General features: G+C 37.5%; 1 protein-coding gene across 2 annotated transcripts in view; it reads right to left on the bottom strand.

The window, feature by feature from the left end:
* Positions 1–19,728, bottom strand: part of chst8 (carbohydrate (N-acetylgalactosamine 4-0) sulfotransferase 8) — a 164,624-nt gene that overhangs the window by 118,477 nt on the left and 26,419 nt on the right. The window lies entirely within an intron of this gene.

The following is a 19,728-nucleotide window of genomic DNA, read 5'->3' as shown; positions in this document are numbered from 1 at the left end:
TTCAGTAACCATGAATCAATATTTATCTTGGTTCAACATAAATATTTAAACTTCTAAATCTTTTGAGTGGGCACTGTTAGGAGCATAACCCATAAGGGGAAGGTCATAATTTCACCATGAAGGGGCCACAGCCACAGCCTTGCTACATTTCTGATAAAAGAGTTAAAAGTACGGTCTGAAGATATTTCAGAGAGTTAAATACCACTCTCAGAGATCTCTAGAAAGATAATGTAATGAACTCAGCCACCTCTATAAACCCTCCCGGTGCAAGTATCCACCGCTGAAGAAAAAGCATGCATGAAGCTTTAAACCAGTAAAATGTTTGGTGCTAAACATGTGGACAATCTTATGAAACAGAAAGAATAATGGTCTCACCAGATGAGATTAAAATTGAGCTCTTCGGATGTGATTGCACTCAGCATGTTTGGAAGGAGACACGGTACTAAAGATAAAGAAAACCACAATGAAAGAGATGAAAAAATAACGACACGGGGCTGTTTTCAGCATGGGATACTTCAGTGAACTGATCATGGAGAAATGCAACTGGACATTGCTGAGGATGCTGAAGCAGAGAAAGATTGTAAGGCAACGACCCAAACACACAGGCAACAAAACTCTCAATTGATTTCATTGAAGGAAAATAAAACGACTAGAATGTAGCCCAGCAAGTCACATGGCTTGATTCCAGTTTAAAATCTATATGTAGGAGCTATATATAGAACTGAAGATCAAATACATAGAAGATCTCCTAGAACCTTAATTTAAATATCCTACTTAAGCAAATGATGAGAATATTTTCTCTACATAGTGAAAAGGCATTTACCAAAAGAAGCTTTTCTAAAAATATCAAACATTTCAGTAAGTAAGTTCAATATCTATCCCAAGTGCCATTCCACTTTATCAAACGTAACTTGATTCATGTACTTATGTCGATTTGTTTGTATACAGCTTACTGGGGTTGTTAGTAACAAGCAAAATGTTGACTTGTTCAATACTTATTTTCCTTGCTGTGTTATTTTTGGGACTGGCAGAAGAAGGGGCCCAAATTAAAGTCTACAAGACTTTTAAGCAAAAACATCTCCCCTGAAAAATCCAATAAACTAGAACTAGTTGGAGGGGTTTCTGAGCAGTCTTTCATGCTGAGTCCTTCACATCCATCAGGATAGCAGAGAGCTCATATTGCTCCTCCCATGGTGTAACTGTACAGATGAAGGCAGCAGAAGCTGGGCGTCCAAATGGTGCAGCTGTTGAGTTTTCCTGAGCTGAGCAGGGCTGATTATACCGATAAAGCCGATGAAGCCTCTGAACTTTACACTGTCAACACATCTGTCATGTTCCAGCAACAAACCATGCTGCTCAATCAATCCAAGCCATATTTGGTTTTAGGCACACACTCACTGCCAACATCAAGACCTGCTTTCCTGTATGCTCTAAGCTCAATCCAGGAGGCACAGCATGTCTCCTCCTTCAGACATCCTACGATCATCTCTGAACATAGCCCAAAACTTAAGCTGAGAGAGTCCTTAAACTTTAGAGGGAATTCGAGTTACTTTTCTTTCCCTCTACTTTTGTGATTGGTGGCATTTTCTCTACTGAGTTCAGCTCAGCATGTTGGCACATTGTGATACCAATAAATTCCAAACATGAAGGGGAGCAGATGAAAGGCAAACAGAATGAGCATTTGAAAATAACCTGTGCGAAGACACGTACAGAATTAACATCTTAAGCAGCTCTGAAATCTCCTCCTTATTATTGCCTACACCTGTGCCTGTGACCCTGCATTCTGCAGTGCAGCTTAGACTCCTAATGCAAAGTTTGTCTTCCCGGGCTGCTGTCAGTGCATGGTAACAATGTATACCATGTAATTATCACCATACGCCTCAATGGCTTATCTTAACATTAGCCCTTCAAAAAAAGGTTTATATTTGCCATCTACATTTTTTCAGTAAAGCAAGATCTGTCTTGTTCCAAGCATTTGAACACACACAAAGGGCCACTGAGAAGGTATAATCGAGGCAATGCCCCAGTTCTGTCAAAATGTTGCCTCGCTTAGTCCTCCCTGCTTTTTTTTCTGCAGTGCTTTGTTGCCTGGCTTGGCTGCAAGAATCAATCCACGCTTTACACCTGGGGTACGATGGCCGCCACTGGCATCTGTGAGTTACAGAGGCAGCATTAACGAAATGCCTATTTTCGCCCAACTCAAATGGTGCACTTTGACAAAGTCTAAACCACGATGTTTCATGAGAGAAAGAACAATAATTCATTTTAAAATCAATGAATATAGCAACTGAAAATGAAATAAAAAATGTTGGCAAAAACAAATAATAGAGTTTCTGAACAGATTTAAAAAGAATAATAACACAGACAAGAAGCCTTTAATACCTTTAATATACAATTAGAATGTTGTCATAGATGTCTTCAGTCCAACAGAATATTTGCATGCATGTAATTCTACTACTTGTAAAACTTCTACTCTAAATCATGGGAACTTTTCAGGCCGCAGAACACATTAGTGAATGAGCGAACGCAGCCTGAAGCAAAATGTGTGGACCTAAAAATCGGTACAGGTTCCATGAACGTGAGCTGAATGCTTATTCTCCGCTATGGGTCACGGGCGGTGACCTGGCTCCAATCTCACTGACAGATCCAAATGTCTCCGGGAGCAAAATGACAAAGATTAACTGTCCCTTGGAACTTGAAGGCTCATAATTAATGCCGCCTCACTTCTCTATGTGCACTGAATTGATAGACTTGCCATTTAAGGGTCAGTCATACCATGATTGGATAGACATTCCCAGACATGTCTTTGTCAGGCTTAAGCCTACATTGATCGATTGATGGATCTTTTTAATTTTTATAAAGCTGATTATTTGCACAGCACAACAGTACACCAAATTAATAAGGTTTTTATTTACAACAGAAAAGATAAAATAATTCTTTCTTCTGGTCAAATAATATAACATATTGATCACAGTCGCTATGCCAATCTCATCTCATATCTATCCAATATTTAACTTTACTCTTTAATACAAGCATGACAAGGTATTATTAGCTGGTTAATAAGATGGCTAATAATCAGCCTGCTCTCAGTTGCTGAACAGAAATGTCACTCATAGCTAGTCAAGAGGCTTTTGATAATAGTGTTACCCTAATATAGTGAAAGTCCTTTAGTTTTCAACCCATGACTGTCCATATCAAGTGTCCTGGACAATCATAAGTTGACAAGCAAATTTTACATTCCACAATGTTCTAACTAAAACAAATGATCCGTATAACTTAGATGTTTGACCTATAAATTAGGCGCTTCAGCAACTTTAGACTATATAAATGGGATTGGTGTTCCTTGGAACATATTACTGTATCCCTGTTGTGACCATGGTTTTTAGTTTTCTTAAACTACCAATGATGCATTCCTTGGTATGTTGTGGTATTAGACTTAGCCCTAGTGTGCATCCCATAATCTGAAAACTGTACCTATATGTATTAAGAGAAAGGTTTTTACCATGAAGCTTTTAGCTGTTCTGTTACTCATCTTTGGCAGAAATCAATAAAACAGTCACAGCTGGTTTTGGTGAGGACTTTTTAATTGTGTCAGCTGAGTTTAAATCTGGTGGCTGATGGCTGAGGGGAACACTGAATGGCACCAGTCTTTGAGCGGAGTACAGTGCCGCAAACAGCCTGGGAAAAAAAAGGCAGCTTTCAAAAAAAAAGAAAAAAAAGAGAAAAGACTCCCACCAACCTCAGAGTGGGCTTTGCAAATCCCTCTATTGAAGTGGGCTTATTTCTTAACAGTGCTTCTACAATTTCGTATGGATCCCCCAAAATCCTCTTTACACATAAACACCCACAATGAAGTTGGCAAAAAAAAAGAAGAAAGAATGTCTTGTCATGAAATATAGTCTGATTCATAATCAATAGAAATGGGTGTGAGAGATGGAGTTCTATTTTCAGTATCAAGAATGAGACAGAGTGGGGCGAGTGTATCAATTTCAGCTCAGATGGACAAAATCCCCAACGATGAAAGCAGCGAAAGGAAGTCATACAGTGCTTTATGGAGTTAAAGTCCTTTAGACCCAGCTTACCCAGAGTCAATGTTCATAAAATAAGCAGTGTTGCCTTTAATGGTAAAGGAAGACAAAACATTTCAAACTCTCTGAGATGTCAGGAAATAAATATGAGGGGATCTGTGTCTAATTCTCCTTTGCACCAAACTGAGAAATTGGAAGTGGATAGTGAACAGCTCAATTTATCTTGATGTAATTTAATGGCCAGTACCTGTTATGGGCTTGGTCGGATGCAGTAAAACACAATGAGTAAAAATGCTTCTCGGGAAGCAGACTGAAAAGTGCCTGGCAGATGCCTGAAAGCTTTTCAATTTTCTGATAGTTCTCAGTGTAAATGGCAACAAAGACACAGAAAAGGGATGAAAGGGAAAAGGTGAAAACTGACACACAGAAACTAAAAGACTGTTTCTAAAAACGTCAAATTAAGAGGTTCATTTAATGTGTCAGAACTAAAATCACTGCCTAATTGCAGAAAAACAGATGGCCAGCAGGGTATAACCATCTCATTTCATCAAAATGTCAGCTTTGAATGGCAGTTGTTTCAGCACTCTGAAATGACAAAAACGCATTTAAGTAAAGCTTTTGTTAGACAGACAATAGCAAAGAGGTGAGAAAATGTGGTAAATGTTCTGCTCTAAATAATAGCTGGGTCATAAGATATATTGTTAATAGAAAAATACAACTCTCGTGTAACAGATTGCCTGACTGCAAAGTGCTATATAAAAATATTGATGGAAAACAGCTCTGTTAATGTCATACTGTAGCCGCCATGACATTAAATGAACTGAAGTCAACAACAGTCAGTCATCCCATGAACATAGTTCAGCTATTTACAAACAAGAATCCTTCACTGTAACTTATTGTTTTGAATTTTACTTTACTGTTTATTATTCACACCATTATAAATAAAGTCTTCTGAAATATTGTCGTCTTACATCTGCTTATATTTCAACTTACCGGGCTTTTCAGACTATGCTCAACATAAATTCAAACTGAGGCTGTCAAATCTTACACATTTGATCCTTTCTTTCTCATTCTGCTTCAGAGGTGGCTAGAATAGACAAAAAAAATTGTACTCCAGTTAGAGTAACACTACAACATAAATTCATTCAAGTAAAAGTAAAAAGTGGCCATCCAAGAAATCTCTCAAGTTAAAGTAAAAAAAGTACTTAGTAAGTACAGCAGTGTACATATGTGGCCTTTTTACTAAGTGGTCAGAAGATCTGATATTTTAAAATGCAGTCATCAGACAGACAGAAGTATAAAGCTATGTGCAAATCATGGTATTTTAAAGATTAAAACAAAAATGATACAAATAAGTAGAATTACAAAATTACAGAATCTAGCAGAAAAAAGTCTTTTCAGTCTCGTAGAACACAGAGTATGCAGAAATTTTAATCAGGTCAGACTAAAAAATATGGTATAGAAAAGCAACTATTCCTAAAAGTATTTTTTTCCCCAAAAATGTTATTCAAGTAAATGTAACTGTGCGAATATAAATAGTTATTACCCACGTCTGCTCTGCTCAGACAAAACTCGTGCCATTTAAGAAAAGTGGTTGGTCAACAGGGACTTTTTTTTCCACAGGATGCCTATTATTGGTCAATCAAGAAGCAGTGGATGTTTGTCTCTTCTCATTTTTTTTAATAGCCAGGTCTCCTCACCAATCTCATCCTTGTCTGTGGGCAACATATAAACAGATACACACCGATGCCAACCACTGTCTGTGCCAATGAGCTTGTTTAATGGAGCGTGAAAGTCCCCCGACTATGTGGCGCATAAACAAAACTTTGCAGTGAGATTGTGGCTGTTCATTGTGGTAGCGCTGTGTCCTGTGAGCAGCCTGCAAGGAGCAGCTTATCCATGATGTACGCCCACACATAACTGCATGACCATTGAATAATTTTAAGGATGACTGATTATGCTGGGCATATTCCAACCTAACTATTCCTACAGCTGGCTGACAGCGCTTGAAGTGATTTAAGACTTCATCGTTTGAATTATACTTATTTATATCCATTTTAATTTGTTTAGTGTTTGGCACCATGACTGCTATGTCCATGGCTTCCTGTCATTGCTCTGGCTGTTGTGAGACAGCTCTCACCAATGAACAATACAGTATATGCTCTCTATACAAATCGATAAGAACAACCCAGTGTGTGGTGCACCCCCGTGATAGAGCTTCCAACTTGGCAGAAGCATGTACCATCTTAAGTTTAAAAATTTCCCGGTTGCAGTTCATACACAGAATGTATTTCTACAGCTGTCAAAGAATCCTGGCGTTGATGGTGAGGAGGAAGGAGGAAGAGTGAGCAGTGACTCATCTGGTTTATAATATGATTTTGTAATAAATAACACTCCAGACATTAGAGAGGTATTACTCAGTGTGATCAGAACAAAAAAAAAAATAAGACAGATTTTTGATTTTGTGCTATGTGATTACCATTCAGGAAGAAATGAGGAAGTACTCAGAACAGAAATATTGTACTTCCTCTCCTTAATGGGCGAAATTACAGATTATATTTCAATTGTGTTTACCCCGATCTGCAACCTGCACCACATTAATAGACCAGTTTTGAGGAAATTACTTTTGTTGGTTACTTTGATTTGGCCTGTTCTGTTCAGAGAAAAGTCAGATGGGTCCACAGGACGACATGGATCACAGAGTATCTGACAGGATGACAAAGTTTGCAGGAACTGCGCATCAGGGAACATTCTGGGCCACAAAGGCACCAGGTTGTCCATGCTCAACCTCAATTGTACATGTCAAAAAAAGTTAACTTGTGAGTCAAGAAAAGGAAGACTCAGCAAGGTAAATCAGTCAACCAGTATTTTGTCTGCATGTAATAATCTGTATTTATAGAAATGTCTTGCTGCTTCGCACTGGGAACGAAATAACTGCTGACTTTGCCATAGAGCAGATCTCAGGTTCACAAGTCAGTTTTTTTCAAGTTTGAGTCAAATATCAAATTATTCACATTTTCACATTGGATCCATGCAATGCACTGTGCCTACTATACAGAACTGCTGTAGGTTATAAATGCATACCACTGTCGTTGAAAAATCAAGAAGAAAGTCATGGGAATCAGTTGCATGGTTATTATTATAATTCTGCAAGAAAACAGGTTTGGATGTACTATTAATAGTTTGAAATTTAAACCTTTAAGTCCTAAACGGACCGCCCACGATCCAGTGAAATTTGCAGTACCGTAATTCCGCCACACTTTGCGCTGTCTGAAAAATTCCAACGGTTTCTGGAAGGGGAGACGTCGCACTGTCCAGCCAATAACAGGTTATTATGGTAATTTCATGTAAACAGGGAATTTAACATGTTTTTAATTGTATTTCTTGTTTAATGGAAACACCGCAATTCCAAAATTGTTTTTTTTTTTTGGTATTAGAAGAATATCTTAAAAGAAATATTTGCACACATTTGTAAATCTGCATAATAGAAATGTGCCTTGGTCCGACAGCTGGTCCTTTATTCACCCTAATTCAGAGGGAACAACAGATCCTTTACTCAAATTATCTGCCCCTACGGGGTTCCTTTCATCTCTGATTATGACACAAAGATAGTTTATGAGACTTGAGCCACAGACCTCTAGTCATTTTGCAGCCCTTAAATCAGCATACTTGCAAGAGAGTATAGTTCAAATACATAAATCCCACAATTAATACATAAATTAAAGTGTAACTATATAGTTTTTTTCCGCATAAAGACCTGTCATTTCAATTATCATCTGGTGCATAAAGACCTGCCATTTCCATTATCATCTGGTGCCATGACAATCTGTTATCTTGGTAATCACTCAAGCACCTTCTGGCAGTAAAGAATTTCATACCAAAGTACACCATAAGATCAATGGTATCCAAAGATGAAAAAGTCTATAAAGTGATTTTCTCTGGATGGCAAAAACAAGTCTGAGTACATATTCGTTATCAAAACAGTTAAATGGAGGAATCCAATTTTAAACAGACTGACATGATTTTTGACAAAGTATTTCTTTTTCAAATAACTATCTACAGTTGCTTTTTCTACAAACAAGAAAATGACATCCTTTACCCTATCAAAGAGACAACCCACACAGAGATTTGACATGTCAATAAAAGCTTGTCAGTATTAGTAATTACTATGATCTACTATGCCTCTATGTGCTTTATTATCCACCTTGCAGCAGCTCTGGGTAATTTAAAACCTACTTTAAAGTTTTAACATTTAGAAGGAACAAACAGAGTGGGCGAAAGGGAAAACAAGGTTGATGAGAGACAGAAAGATAATCTAGGTGAAGGCAATTAGCTGTTTGACAGTACCCTTGTTAGAAGGTTGGACCATGTCCAGTTTGGATTGCTTTACTGGCTGCAACATGAGGAGAGCTCCCACATCACAGCCTTGTATTCACTGAAGGGTGCATTAGGGTGTAGTGTTGGCAGCAATATGGCTTTTACATTTAGCAATCTGGACTTAGACACAGTGGAAGGACTCCAGAGGCATGCTGACAGAGGGGAGCATCCCATCACTTGTCAGCATTGTCAGGGGGTAATTCCTTATCATCCCAAGTCTATTGGGCACTATTCATGCCTTTTATCATTTCCATTGGCTTTTCTTTGTGGCTCACATCAGAGAGTGATGGGAGGTCTAGAGGGGATATGTGTATATAAATATGTTGAAAATTGGCTCAGTATGGATTCCTTTGCCCATGCAGACCTCTTTGTTGGACCAGACAGAAGTGGCTTTTATGTATCTGCCAGCAGGGCCACAGCTCTTTCCATCAATGGCATGCCATTCAGGAGATAACCATCAGCTGGCGGCCCACTCCACTGACACCACCACTTCCTCCAGCAGTCAGCAGATTACATTTTAGAAGTTGACAGCTTGTTATCACCTTGGATAGTAGGAGGGCTTAATCTTTTGTTCTTTTCTGACTGAGGGAGGGCTGAGGAATCAGCAGCACAGGCCACTGATTCGAGTAACTTCATTCCTTGTGCCCTCTGCAATGACACACATGGTGAATGGGCCACTCTTTTCATCTTCCTCTAAGAGTGTCCATACTTTGTAGAGGGATTACAGTGATGGAAGTCTTAGCCTTCCACAATGATATCCATTCAATCTGTCTCACTGGCTGACAGGGGATGGGTTAAAGTCTGATTTGATAATGAGGACAGCGGATTCAGGCTGCGGGGATGGATCGCTGCTCCTGAAGCAAGGATTATCCTTCAGGAACAATCATATGGAATCCCTTTCAGAACAATAACCATGACTCTAACAGAGGAGGAGAATGGTATGGTTGTTGTACAATAATAGTCCATATATCTAAACTGAGAGAAAGGCTTAAAAATCTTTTCCTTTTTTTTTTTTTTTTTTTTTACAAAACTTTAGTGCACAAAAACTAACTTGCCAAAAGAGATTTGAGAACAGATGTTATCTGGAACAAGTCAAATGTTATTGGTGCCACCAGAGAAAATGTTTAATTGGGTAGGCTAATGAATTTCAAACTTTAAATTCTTAATTACTATATTCAGAAGTACTGTCGACCTTATTTAAATGTCACAGATATTGTACTTCAAAATTAAAAGTTTTTCTATGCCCAAATTTACCTCTAGAATAAAAAAAATACTATGATAAATAAATATTCTTACTTCATTGTCGCAACATTTGTCTTCAACACTAAAAGATCTACATATAAAGTAGCTATCACAATTAAGCAAAACATTATGACCTTACAGACAGCTAGATAACAACCTCAAAAACCCTGACATTTCAAACATGAAGCCTACAAATCGCTGAAGCTGTGCATTGCTAAATGGACTGAACTTATATAGCACTTTTCCAGTCATTTTGACCACTCAAAGCACTTTACACTAGAGTCACATTCACCCATTCACAGATGGGTAGGCAATTTGGGGTTAAGTGCCTTGCCCAGAGGCACATCAACACATGGCAGAAGGAAGCTGGAATCAAACCTACAACCTTCTGATTGCAAGATGACTACTCTACCCACACAGCCACAGTCGCCGATAGTTGCTATCTGACTTGTTTTTCTAGCACATCTAATATATTTTAAATACAATAAAATATTAGTGTCCGGGGGCCATGAGACCATGTCAACAACTCATTGTTATCCTCCACAAACATTTCCTTAAACTTTTTTGTCTGTGTGATATTCTACCAAGAGGACCTATTGCCATGCTCTTCCACACAGAACTGTTCATTTAGTTAATTTTCAGAGGTGCGTGGAGCAGGATATTTGGTCTGTGCAGATGTTTACGCAGAGTGGTGTGGTTTCAAAATGACCTAAATTGGCGCCTCGTGGACATCGCCAACTTGTCAACCATACATCAAACTTAACTGACATCAGGTGGGTGTTAGTGTATCTCAATTTATAATGATGTGAAAAACTTTGGATATATGCCTTCACAAAATAGGACAGCAAATAAACAGCTTTTGTTGTTTACATATCATTCTTACGATTGTTTAAGATCGTGTTGAGTGGTGTGGGTGAACTTCCTATTCCGCCCAAAAGCCTGAACAACACTACACAATCTGACGATGACAGAGTGGCTGGAAGGGAACTCCACACACCTTAACACTTCTTAACTTCTAGTCAGTTACCATCTAATGTATTGGAGTTAACAGAACAGAAGTTATAAAAATGTGAGAGCAATAAACACTGGGTTTTGGCATAAATCTCATCCATTTACAAATTAAAGCCAGAGAAAACTACAGGACAAATTATTTCATTGTTCTACAACCACAGAAAACTGAAAAAATGTAAAGATGTTAAAGCCTAAAAATGCAATATTATATTAGAATGTTTAACGGACACTATGATTATATTATATGATATAATTATGTAACCCTATATGCATTCTTGTAAAACCTTCCTTCACTGACTGTATAATGACTTCAGCAACCTTGAACAATGGCATTTATTATCACTCCTTTGCTTTTTAGGCTGCAAGATATTTCCTTGGTGAGAGCAGTGGTTATATAACCTCTTCCACTCCTCCCACTTTCTCTTTGTGTCTCCTCCAGTTTGTAGTATTCCCCCACTACTTGAAGATGTCTGCAATGCTAAAACTTTCAGCATTTTTTCCTGAAATTAGCTTTTTGATCTGTTAGCAGCTTTAAATACAAGATTTCTGACTGAAACATTATGTTTGATATTAACAGACTCACACGGATGCTGTGATAACATTGGAAAAATCATAAAGCTTATGCAACACACCACTGCTGTCTGACAAAATCAGCTCTTCCGTCAAAGTTTTACTATGCAGACAAGCATACGGATAAATTGTATCTCCATCAACTTTCAGGAAAGCTTTCAGGCTGGTAGAAATGATTGATTTGCTTCTTTACTCTGTACACTCCAGTAAAATTATGTGCCAATTTAAAATAATTTCAGCAAACTTCTAAGTTTTAGCAAATGCTTGCTCTGATAGTGGTGGTTGAAAGTATTTTTTAACCTCCTTCAAACAAATGTGTTGTTTATGTGTCACTGCCACCACAAAAAACATCACCGGGATGCATTGGAAAGGAAAACCTAATTCAGAAGACTATGGCACTTCTGCCAGAAGAGGGAGCTACAATGAGAAGGAGATAAGAGGAGCGTATGATGTGAGGTTAAAAGAATTGCAGAAATGTTGCATTACTAGGTCTTGTTTGATAAAAGCCAGCTGCAGATAAAAAAAATATTGAACCATTTAGTGTTTCAAAAAGGCATAGCAGGTTTATTTTCTGTTTTCTGTGTAGGTGATTGTTCAAAAGGGAGACAAAGAGAGTGCTAGCTTGCTTACAGTGCAAGTCAAGCTGCAACAAATTACTTTAGATTTCTATTGTAGATTTTAGAGAGAAAAAAATTAACTTTTGTAAAGTTATTCTCTCCTTTTCAATTTCTCAGGATTTTTTTTATGTCTTCTCTATTGGACATAAATATTTTTCACATGGAGGTCAGATTTAAGAGAATGAATTTGTGCTGTGTCAATGAAGACCAGTCATTGAGTTCTGCTTCAGTGTCATATGTGAACTAAATATTTTGTTGTACCCTATTTGTAAGGCAGATCCCTGCTTACATCTCATATAAACCTACTTAGGACACAGAGAGTCCACCAGTCATACAAAATGCCTTAGCTGGCAATGGAAAAGAATGAGAGCACCACAAGGCGATATTTGTGATCACTGCATAAAAATAGTTTTTTTTTTTTTTTTTAATCAATCTCACTGTTGGATCCACCTTGTGTCTGGACTCATTATGTTCTATTTCCTTTGGAGTTTAGGAGGCTTCCCAGTATGGTATTCCCAGCACCACTAGCAGGATGGGTAAGCCAAGCACTGCTTACCCATATTATGAAATATCACAAGATATGTTTTCTATCTAACTTAAAGTTTGTTTTTTTTCCCCACATCTTTCCTCTTCCTACAATTTATTATTTAGGTTATCTCAGACTTCCTGGATTTACATTTTGATTTTATTTTAACAGTACGATTGTAAATGTAAATTGTTGATTCAGCTGTGCACTCATTCTGAAAATCTTACTCTGTGGGAAAAAATTTAGATTTTTTTTTTTTTTTTAAGCATTTTGAGCTTCTCCCTACTATTGTTGGGGTTTTTTCGCTCCTGACCTTAGCCAGACTTGAAATGTGGAAAATAAAATCTGTTTCAGAATCTGTTGGCAGGATCAGATGGCAGGGTAAACAGATTAGGTTGCAGGGCTCCCATGGCACAACCCCCAGCATTAATGTTAATGGAAAACCACACAACCTTTCTGTTGCCTCTGAGCTGCTCCATTTTATATCCAATTGGCATGACCTAGGTCGGGAGGAAGCTCAGGAGACAGTGATGCAGACACCTGATAACAATGAATTCATTTTTTTTCCCTTTTTCAGTGCAACCATGGTGTCAATAGAAAATGTTTCCCTGCCACCTTCGGTGAACATGGAAAAAAAACTTGCTGGTAGTTTGTTGTAATTGGGACTGGGTTACACTACAAATACAAAATGCCATATATACGATCCCAACAATTACAGCAAAGCTCTGCTTACTGGCTTTTTTTGTGCCCATGGGTTTAGAATTGCATTTAAAGTTTTACAAAATAATGTAATTGGATTTCTTTAACCAGGTATTATTTCCTGCAGCTTTTCATTCTTTGTGCTCTGGGAGAACCACAACAACCTGTGCCAGAGCAACACAAGCAACCTTTGTTAGTGAAGCTTTACCCACACAATGAAAAGAGAAAAAAGAAACCAGGTAAAATAAAACCGACAGAGATCCACTAACATTCACTGGTGGACTTTCTTATGAGTGAAGTGGTGACCTGTTGCAGCAGAGGCCATGACCACAGTCTAATTACATTAAGAGACAGCTTAATTGGAAGATGCAAACAGAAAAGGCTTAAGGGATTACTGGACCTCTGACAGAGAGATCAAATTTTTCCTTCATGCATAAAACCCAGTTCCTTGCACAGTTGATGTGGGCAGAGGTTAGTGGGGAGATAGCAGAGGGCATTCTGATAGGGTTTATGGCTGTTTTTCTCTGTAAAGGCCCAGTGTAGCGATAAATGCAAATATATTAGAAGATAAAATTCAAACAAAATAGAATAAAGTTTGCGCTTGTAATATGGCAAACAAAAGTGCTCAAGGGGTATGAAAACTTTTTCCAAGTCACTGAATGAGTTTAATGTAATGAACATGAATGATCTGTCAGATCCCTCTAAAAAACAAAATATGAACCACATTCATGCTTTTGATTCTCTCCGATTATAAAAATATGAATTTCACATTTCTGCTGAGTAGAAAGTGACACATAAATCTGATGCTACATTATTATATGTCTTCAGCATATAATAAAATGTTGATGTAACATTAGTCTGGTGATGCAGTCTCTATTTCAGAGACCTGACCCATTTAAGTTCCCTTTACAATTTATTGAAGGAGTGCCATAATGGAGTTTAAATGCATGGAAAACTACATTTGTAAATCCTGTATGCATAATTAATTTAGCTCTGTATTCTGCTTTACAATATTCATTTAGTGAACTGAAGGTTTACATAGCCTTAGGCTTTACCAACAACCCACCCTTTAGATACAAAAGACATCAGGCATGCGGTGCGAAATGAATATAATGAATATAATATTATATAATATATATATATATTGAAGACAATGTCTCACCAGAAGGCTGTTTTAGACATTGGCTCTAGCTATTAGGTCAAAGAGAAAAGCAGGCCAGAGCAAGTTTTAGATGTGTTACAAGTTGAGATTTCATAAAAACGTGTTACATTTTTATTGGGCCTGTGAAGTTTCTCTAAATACTGTTTAAGAGTCAAAGCAGTCAAACACTTCTTCTCACTGTTATTGCAGATTTTGCTGGTATGATTTTCAACATACAAATTTTTGTGTGAGGCAAGGAAGAGGGATTGTGTGTAATAAATCCTAAATTTCCTGTATAAACCTGAAGGTGTTTCAGAAACTGATTTGGCTGTCACTTTTGAGTGAATACAAGCAACAATTTTTGGTTTCATAAGAGGAAATCAAAAGGAAATCTCCAAATAAACTTATTGACATGATTCCGGTTGTGCCTCCTGCTTTTGTTTACGTTCTCCACTACTACATCCTTTGACATATCCAGAAGTACAAATAAACAGTTTTATGTTTTATTTTGTTATTATAACAGAACAAGCTGAGTGAAAAATGCTGCTGTAGTTTCCTGAAATGCGTCAGTACTGTTCACTTCTGAACAGTTCTGCATCTTAATAATACTACAAATTGGACCTGTTTTCCAGACTTTTCACTCTAAATGAATCATTTCTCATGAGTGCATCAATGGAAAACATATGTGTACATAGAAGATCTCTAATTATAGTAGTAACCACACCAACATCAACAATGGCGTATTTTGAACTAACATTCAGCTAGATTGAATAATCTGGAAATGAGTCATTCTAGCAGCATTGTTTGCTTCTGGTTAATATTTATCAGTGGATTACTAGAGTATTTACTAAGTGAGTCAAATCTCAGTTGTTTCTGTTTGGTTGTTTCTGGCACTGATTGCACCTTCTGTGCTGTACATCATCTCCTTCTACTCTCAAAATTGGCTTTCTGACAGCATGTCACTGGTGATACAGATAATACACCTCACAGGTGTGTTGGAAGCAAGAGAAGTGCTGTGGATGAGCCATTAGATATAATTCAAGTAAATTTAAAGTAAATATATGAAAAAGGATTGCGGTGTCAAGGGGCAATGAACTGCTAATGTAGGATACTGTTTTGCAATGCACTTCAAAGGTCGCATATAGCAGAAAGAACTTTCTTTCTACTAAGCGCACGTTTTCTTCTCTCCTCCTTTTGTGAACAGTTCTGTGCTTGGCCACGTGAGATGACAAACATACCGAGCTTCTACTCCCTAAAGCAGCTGGTCATCATTCCTAAAGCCATATGCAAAAAAAGACAAATAAAAGCCCAGTGGTGCAAATTTATCCAAACTGCTCTGTGAGAAAGTGGCTGCTGTTTCCGCAATTGTCCTCAAACAATTATTGAGCAAAGATCAGGGGGTGACTCGTGGCTTTAAAGAGCAGTTTTTCCAACTACAATAATACAGGCCATCTAATGCAGGGGATACAAGACTCTCAGAAACAAACCAAATAAAGAGCTAGAGAAAGAACGGAAGGCAGATAAAAGCTGACACCCAATGTATTAAGACTCAGCTCTATTAGATATGAGCTTCTGCAAGGGTGAAGCACCACAGCTTAAGGCAAGATACTGCTTGCTCATTGTGCTTCAGAGAGTGAGGCTGTGAAGGCAGGGTTGCCAATGCCTTCTTTATACAGCACACAGTCCCTCATGCATGATTTAGGAAAGTGAAACTCTTACTTTAATATTAAAGTAGGAGTGAAGTAGAAGAAACAAAAGGATGTGCTTAGGCAGCAAATCTCATTAAAAACTGATAATACATCTTTGAAAAAAAATAGCTAGCAGTCAAATGAGAAAAAATAACTAATTTGCGTCCAAAGAATAATGTCACTGCTTTTCTTTTTTTTTTTTTTGCAATTTGATCATAATTATTTTAGATTTAACTTTAATGTAGGTTTTTTCTGCACAGTGGTACAGCTGATAGCGCTGCCTTTTAGCCTTGCAGTAAGAAGGTCCTGGGTTAGAGTCCCAGCATTAGCGCTGTGTGTGCAGGGGGTACTCTGGCTTCATCAGTCCAAAACTCATGAATTTTAGTTTAACTGGTGTCTCTTAGGTATGCATACTGTGCATGGTTGTGTGGCAAGTCTTTTTTTAAAGCGTTCACCTCTTTCCAGGAATATACTTGTCTTGTGATTAGATGCAATCTTTTTGAGCAGGTTATTAATAAAATGCTACTACTACTTAAATAGTTTAGATCATTTCATAATAATCACCTCCAGTTTTTCAGCTCATCGTTTTCAGCTTCCTGCGACCACTTTGGATTCATGCAAGAAATAACATTTTTATATTTCTGCAGATATGTTGCAGATAGTCAGTGGGTGTGAATGGGTCTTCAGTATGAGGATGAACTTGGCTTGGTGTTTCCAGTATCAAGCTTCAGCGCCTCAGTCTTTCATGAGTTCAGAGAGTGAATCTTTGAATCCCAATGCAACACAGAGCTTTGCTTTGAATTTTCCTCCACCAATGTTTTACTCATGCCTGCATTACAGTAGTACTGAGTTACTGCTTGACAAACTTCAATCTGTTATTTGGGCTGTAAATTAAATACAGGTTAGTTTTAGCCTAACCTGCAGCATAAGATTCAGTGACTTAAAAGTCTCAACAAGCTGATAAAGAAGGCTGGTTATGTTTTGGGACTGCTGATAAAGAAGGCTGGTTATGTTTTGGGACTGCTGATATAGAAAGGCTGGTTATGTTTTGGGACTGCTGATATAGAAAGGCTGGTTATGTTTTGGGACTGCTGATATAGAAAGGCTGGTTATGTTTTGGGACTGCTCTGGAACATATGAAGATGATTGTGCAAAGAAGAATTCTTTATAAAATGAAGGAAATTATGGACAACCCTAAACAGTCCCTTCATCAGGCTGTCATGAAACTTCAGTTAGAAGTTTCTTCAGAACTTCTAACTGTAATGTAGACAGTTACAGGAGACCCTTCCTGCCCCCAGCCATCACCATCTGTAACAACATTGCTTGTGACACATATAATGAGTTACAACAATGTTTAATTTCCCTTTGGGATTAATGAAGTATTTTTGAGCTGAATTGAATTAGTTTTCTGCCTTTATTTTGAGTTTGCTGATACAATTGGAGGTTTGCCTGGGATGAGAGCTTTGGATGATTCTGTTTTAGCAGAAGAAAATGCTTATGGTCAATCAATAAGTGGGTCTGTGATCTAATTTTAGATTTAGGTAATTAAAATCCCTCAAATACTTTACTTAACTTTGTAGTAAGTCTTTAAATCCAGATCTGAACTTTAGTTTGCATTTGCAGAGCTCTAATCCACACTTCCATATTAATTAGTCATTTTCCATCACTTCAATTCTTACCAAAATTATAAACCGGAGCTTACCTTCCAGATGTTTTATTATTCAAACAGCACAGAGAAAACAAAACGCATATCTACTTGATCCAATAATGGTATGTTTCCTCCAACCAACTATTTGTTATTATATCAAAGTTGTCACCTCTTTTAGTTTCTTACATAATAGCAATTTGTCTTGCAGGGTGCCTGGTGTGTGTTTCTGGGTCTTTGCTATGTTTGTGTTCTTGTAATAGTTCCACTTTTTTTGGGGGGGGAGGCAAAATTGGACCTGAAAGCTTGCGCTGATCGAGTGAATATTAAAGGGTTGGGGAGATTGCACTCTGGATAAGTGGCTCTTGTTGCCGTGGAGTGTGACACTGCTCCTCTTTGTAATGATTCACAGTGCTCTTGACACATGATATTGTAGATATTCAGAGGATTGCTTGTTTTCTGCTGGTGAGGATTTTATCTCCAGGAAAAACAGGTTGATGTGTTTGTCAGCTGTTCCTTTACAGCATATAAATTCAGTAAAGCTAGCAGATTCCATAATTTAATCTAATTTCTGTGTAATTTTAGGTAAAAGGGATTGTTTTTCATAAAGGGTTTAAGTATTAAAGTAGACACGAGAGAAGAGGCACAGAAATAATGCTTTATTTCATTTAGCTGAAAGTGTTGTTGCAAAGCCAAAGATGTGCATAAGCTCATAGCTGATCTCATTTTTTCTAAGACATGAACCAGCTTAGTTTTACACATCCATTATGGCTGCTTAAAGCCCCAATCTCTTTAGTGCTGGGAGTCAAACAGGGTCAGGCCATGTCACAATTTTAGGATAAAGTTTTTCCCATTTAGAAATTAAATCTGGAAAGAACTTTGAATAGAAAAAGACACATTTCATGTTGGACAGTTTTTATAAATCTTCCTAACATCCCTGATGTCTAGAATTAAGTCAGCTAATGCGGTGATTAATGTCATCATTCCTCCCACATTCATTCTGATTAAACAGTTTTAAGCACATATATTTTCTCAAACCTGCTACCCAAACTTGTGATGCCTTTAGAAAAGTTCCATATATTTTGAGTTAGTTTTCTATCTTTTATAAACTCAAGTAAAATCACCGGCACATGCTGTATCTATAAAAAAAACTCTATGGTGTTTTTAAAATATTTACAAGGTAACCTTTTGGATCCTAATGCTTTTAGTGTTCGCTACACTTTTTATTCAGATAATCTGACAGTATAAGCCTTGTTGAAGCTGTATTTCGACTCACTCTATTTACTCCCAAAATTGTTAGCTGATCTTGTGAAGGTATTTGAATCTAAAGGTTAAACATGATAGATTTGTTTTGTTTGCAAGCCAACACCAATTACTCCTCTTTTATAATTAAAAGTTAATACACAACATGAACTGTGCATAAGTTTAAATTGGGATTTGTCTGGAACAAAATGCTGTGAATACTTAAACTAACAAAAACAAAACTCCACCTGTAGTACAGGGTCCATCAAAACTTACGCACTACCTCGCTATCAAGGCTGCTGTGTGGGGTAGATTCATACTCCAAACAACAGCTTGGCCCTGTAACCAGAAGATGACCCTGGTTTTTGGAAAAGGATCCAGCTGTGGAAATACACCCAAGTTCCAGAAGATTTGACTTCAGGTTTTAACAATTTCAAACCTACCTACCAATTTCTATAGCTATAAAAATCCTAAATACAATTTTTAGTTCTAAAAATGTACAAATAGGCCTAAAACCAGTTCTGAACGCTGTTATGCTTTTTCCCTCCTTTCCCTTTATCCTTTCCCACTATGCAACAGAGCAATGGATACCATGGGCTTCTTTAAGATGAGCAGGATGTAAAGTATCAACATGAGCCAATAAAGGATATGAGTGTTTCCAAGTTGTAAATTTGTAGGAGACAACACAACAGATACTTATGATGGATTATAAGGTCCTGAGATCAGGGATATCAGACATCCTGCCATATTTTCCTCTCTTGCACTTGAATAAACCTTGTTGAATAGGCATTATGTGCATTTCTAAGTATCTGCATACCTAAACCTACACACATATTAAAGTTATGCAAGGCAACATCTGTGTAATTGAAATAAAGTATATATTTCAGGCTCAGCTTTATGAGCTTTCTTCAACACACTAGTTTCTATTTGGAAAGTTTATCA

This window comes from Poecilia formosa, unplaced genomic scaffold (assembly GCF_000485575.1).
Source record: "Poecilia formosa unplaced genomic scaffold, Poecilia_formosa-5.1.2 Scaffold46, whole genome shotgun sequence".
Taxonomy (NCBI): Eukaryota; Metazoa; Chordata; class Actinopteri; order Cyprinodontiformes; family Poeciliidae; genus Poecilia; species Poecilia formosa.
This window is presented reverse-complemented; position numbering and strand designations above follow the sequence as displayed.